General features: G+C 41.3%; 1 pseudogene; it reads left to right on the top strand.

Annotated features, from left to right (window-relative positions):
- Positions 1–218: 218 nt before the first annotated feature.
- Positions 219–1,015, top strand: LOC121443144 (annotated as a pseudogene).
- Positions 1,016–5,293: the final 4,278 nt, after the last annotated feature.

Raw genomic sequence — 5,293 nt, 5'->3', positions numbered from 1 at the left:
AATAATTAAAGAAAATAGGACAAATTTGAGAGGGAGTGAGGGGATCGTAGGCATGGTTGTAGGAGGAACACATGGAAAAAGTTGGAGAGAGGAAAAGGAAGCAAGGAAATGCAATTATATTTTAGTTTGAAAACGTACTTTGGGCAGTAGTCGAGGCTGGGAAATTCTTGTGGAGGTCCGAGTGAAAGCCGGTGTGATTGGTTGCAACAGAAGGAATCATGGCTGCCAAAGAGTTTGAGTCCATTGTAAAGTTCGGCCTAACCTTAGCAGTTGCAGGAGGCGTGATGAACTCTGTCTTATATAATGTGGATGCTGGGCACAGAGCTGTAATCTTTGATGGATTCTGTGGAGTACAGGACAGTGTGGTAGGGGGAGGGACTCATTTTCTCATCTTTGACCGCCACTGGCAACCACAAAATGTACCAGTCATCACTGGTAGCAAAGATTTACAGAATGTCATCACACTACCCATCCTCTTCCAGCCGGTGGCCAGCCAGCTTCCTCATATCTACACCAGAATCGACTAGGATTATGATGAGCAGTGCTGCCTTCCATCACACCAGAGAGATCCTAAAGTCGGTCAGTAGCGGCTCGCTTTGAAGCTGGAGAATTGATCAGGCAGCGAGAGCTGGTCTCCAGGCAGGTGAGTGATGACCTCACAGAGAGAGCACCAACGTTTGGGCTCATCCTGGATGACGTGTCCTTGACATAGCTGACCTTCGGGAAGGAGTTCACAGAAGCAGTGGAAGCCAAACGGGTGGTTCAGCAGAAAGCAGAGGGGGCCAGATTTGTGTGGAAAAGGCTGGGCAGCAGACAAAGGCAGCCATCATCTTTGCTGAGGGTGACTCCAAGGCAGCAGAGCTGATCATTAATTCACTGGCCATGGCAGGTGATGGCCTGATTGAGCTGCGGAAGCTGGAAGCAGCTGAGGAACATTGCTTACCAGCTCTCCTGCTCTCGGAACATCACCTACCTGCCAGCGGGGCAGTCGATGCTCCTCCAGCTTCCCCAGTGAGGCCTCCCCAGCTTGCACCTTCTCGGGCCAACCAGGCCATGGCCTTGTTCATTCTTAATACACTTTCCTTCTGCCCTACCTCAGAAATTACTGTGAAATTTCATGATTGGCTTAATGTGAAGGAAATAAAAGCAAAATCACTTTTTAAAAAACGTTTTTCACTGTCATTGCAGTAACTCTTTCTTAGGAATTACTGAAAGAAACACATAGGTCTAAGTTGAAAGTGCATAAATATCTCTTCTGTTTCCCAAACTCATTAAAATGAAGTTGATCATTGGACATACATCCACTCCAACACACTGAATCTTTAGAGAACTCGGTTACTATTACTTGGGAGAAATGTTAAGTAAGCAATACTATTGAACTGCAGAGAAAGCTGGGTATCCACTTGCTCTAAGCAGACACAGGATGATCATATAGAATAACATGCTATAAAAGCCAGCCATAGTGGCAGCACCTTTAATCCCAGCACTTAGGGGCAGAGGGAGGTAGATCTCTATGAGTTTGAAGCCACCTGGTCTATATAATGAGTTCCAGGGCAACATCTTATGTTTTCAAGTATGTCTAGTATTCTCAAAGATGTTAGGAAGTAATCACTCCTACAAAACAAAAGTAGACCACTTAAAAGGAAAAAATAAAGAAAAAGCAAAGAAAGTTTATCTTTCAATAGAATATAAGATAACAGAAATTTATAAATAGAAAAGACAACTAACTGATCACAGGAGATGGCCAGTTTTTGCTACATTTCTATTGCTAGGAGTCTTAGCTGGAGTCATCCTTGTAGATCCCTGGAAGAATCCCTTGAACCAGGTTTTTACTTGTCCCCCAAATACACCACTGCCCATTAGTTTTTTTTTTTTTTTTTTCAGTACTCTCCCCTTCCCCAAACCCATCCCCATCTGCCTTCAGTCCACTCACGAAATCTCTTCTATTTTTCCTTCCCTGGGATGTCCGGGCATCCTCCTATGAATATTCCTTGTTACCTAGTCTCTTTTGGTCTGTAGATTTTAGGATGGTTGTGACCAGATCGGTACCTAGCCCAGTTATAATCAGAGCAGCTTTATCCAGTAACTAATTATAACAGATACAGACCCACAAGCACACTTTAGGCTCAGTTCCAGGAATCCTGCAATCTGAAAAAAAGGGATTATAGGAGCCAGAGCAGTTAAGGAGACCACAACAAGACTCACAGGATCAAGTAACCTGGGCTCATAAGGGCTCACAGAAACTGAACCAACAACCAGGAAGCCTACATGGAACTGACCTAGGCTTTCTGAGTATATGTTACAGGTATGTAGCTTGGTCTACTGTGGGACTCCTAACAGTGGAAGCAGGAGCTGTCTTTGTTGCTTACTGGATTTTGGGACCCTATTCCTCATACTGGGTTAATACAAGGGGACATTCTTAGTCTCATTGCAACTTGATATGTCATATTTTGTTGATATCCGTGGAAGGCCTGCCCTTTTCTGAATATAAAAAGAGGGGGAGAGAATGGAGAGAACAGAGCGGTTGGTGGGGAGGAACTGGGGGAGAGGAAGAAAAGGAAACAATGGCCAGACAACTGGACAATGTGCAGAGAGTGAGAAACTTAGGAGCATTCAGCTATGATTAAGATGCCTTTATTAAACCCATCCCTTAAAGGCTCAAGGGCCTATGAAGAAGAAGAGACAGAAAGCTTTTAAAAGCCAGATGTAGAGGATAACTCCAAGACATCATCATCATCCAGTCACAGCAGGACTGGTGCGTATATGAACTCTTAGAGACTGTGGCAGTATACATAAGACACGACCAAGTTCAAAATCCTAACACAGATAAGGAAAAGTAGACACCAAGTTCTACCTTTTACCAAGAAGCTATTTGCAATTGCCTCCTACGGGGAAAGAGAAAATAAGGTTTCTTCCAGCACAGTGTCACTGAGTATATTGACAACACTCCAGGTCAGGTCCAATGCCCAGCTTATTGCCAATCTTACAGTTTTTGTTTAGCTTTCTTTCTTATCATGAACCGTGGGAGGCCAGCTCCTGAGATCTGCTCCGGGGTAATAAAAAGAAAGCCTCAAAGTAGCTGGACCTAGGAAAAATTCTTATCTGAGGGTTGCTAAGACTTTACTGTCAGAGGAGAAAATAAACAAGCACACATTTTCTGCTGATAATCTAAGAAAAAAGGAATTAGCACACACTTTCCTGATGGTAATCTTTTCTTTACTTCAACTTAAATAATGTCTTTCTCTTAACATACATCTCTCTCCTGCCCAGTTACATATATCTATATCTAGTTACAGCATCTCTTTACATATTTCTCTTTACAAACACAGCACTCCCACACCCACTCACTCACACTCATTCACTCTCATATAGACTTCTTTTGCATCATTCATTCATTCTTTGCTCACTCACTCTCACTTATCCATTCTCTCATACTTCCTTCATGCCTCTTCTACATCTCTCATACTTCTCTCTCATACTTCCTCATGCCTCTTCTTCATCTCTCATACTTCTCTCTCCCACAGCAGCCTTCTATCAACACCGCTGCTCCCGCTCTGCTGCCTCTGAATTTTACATCTCTGCTTTTTGCCCTCTGTCTCTGCCCTCACAGTGAAACTCTGGACTTCTTCCACCTCTTCTTGAATACTGTACCCTATGAAACTTTTATTTTGTTTTATTTTATTCATTTATTAATATTTTATGTGTATTAATATTTTTGCCAACTTACATATCAATGAACCACTTGCTTATACTGGCCATAGATGCCAGGACAGAGAATCAATTTCCTCAGTACTGAAGTAACAGATTGTTGAGGGACACCATGTGGGTGCTAGAAACTAAACCCAGGCCTTCTGAAAGAGAGTTGAACCACTGAGTCATGTCTCCAAGTCTCCCCCCTCTCCTGTCTTTCTTTTTGCAATAACCCACTGAGCCCACTTAGTCCTGCTCTTACATTCATGGATGTGGAGCCATCCACCGGAGCATGGTCAACCTATCAGGAGGGTGATAACTTCAATAAATATGGGCCTCCTTAGCCCCTTCTCCATCCACGATGAATATTTGACTAGATTGATCTTGTTCATGCCTTTTGCATGCCAACATATTTGCTAGATCATGAGTCCAATGGTTCTTTTATGACCAGAAGATATCATTTTGCATCAGTCTTTCCATAACTGTATCTCTTAGAATCCTTCAAATTCCACTTTCATGGTAAAGCTTTGGAAGAAGGTGTGATATTTATGAATGAAGACAGATATGTTTTCTCTTCATTCTGGCTAGCTGGATTTGTATTAATTGCCATCTACTGCAAAAAAAAGAAAAAAAATACTTTGATTTAAACTGAGAGTGACATTAATTTATGGGTAAAGGGATATTTAGACAGCAGTTTAATAGTATGTCTAAGTAAGCAAAATAATTGTAGGATGCTCTTCTACATGGCAAAAGAATTCCCAAGCCATGGGTCCTTTGGCCATTTTTTTTATAAATATCAGCCATATGTTTCTTATTAACAAAGAAACCTTTATTTAAGCCAGAAAAGAGGTTATAATTCTCATAATTTTTATGCCACTATTACAGTCATGGACATATTTTTCCAGGCCAGACATTACTGTAGATCAAAAGTTTCACAGGAGGGTTAGACTGTTCTTGACTTTAGCATAGCTAAAGTACTATGAAAGCTAGTCAAAAGAAAGCAAGCTTCCAAGACAGTACCAGTTTGATTGTTCCATACAGTGTTATCAGAGCATGTGGTTTCTTTAACTATAGGGTATGACCTCCAGGCACTGGTGGGCAACAGCAAGAAATGGTAATGCCTTGTATTGTTTTGAAAAGGGTTTCTCTATCCCTCTAGCCAAGAACTAAATGGAGACTATCCTACATGTGGTACTGATCTTTCAGGTTGACAGTCTCTGGTTTCTTGAAAATGCATTATTCCTTATGGTATATATTTCTCAAATATTTTTCCACTCTGTAGCCTGAGTCTACAGTCAATTGCTTTTACTGTACTATGTCTATACTGTAAAGTATCCTTTACAGTACAAATGTCTGTTAATAAGGTCTCATTGGTTAATTGTTGGTCCTTTTTTAATTTGTGGTCAGGATCCTTTTCAGAAAGTCCTTACTGAGCCTGTTTGCTGAAGTACACTCACTATTTTCTCTTCTAGAAGTTTTAGAATTTCATTTCTAACCTTGAGTTCCTTGATCTATTTATAATTGATGTTTGTATACTGTGAGAGACAAAGATCAAGTCTTATTCTTAACATGCAGATATTCAGTTTGGCCTGCGTCATTTGTT

The sequence above is a fragment of the Microtus oregoni genome, unplaced genomic scaffold (genome assembly GCF_018167655.1).
Source record: "Microtus oregoni isolate MIOR12 unplaced genomic scaffold, Mior012 000100F_ref0000014, whole genome shotgun sequence".
NCBI lineage: Eukaryota > Metazoa > Chordata > Mammalia > Rodentia > Cricetidae > Microtus > Microtus oregoni.
The sequence above is the reverse complement of the archived record's forward strand: the minus strand, read 5'-3'. Positions and strand labels throughout refer to the sequence as shown.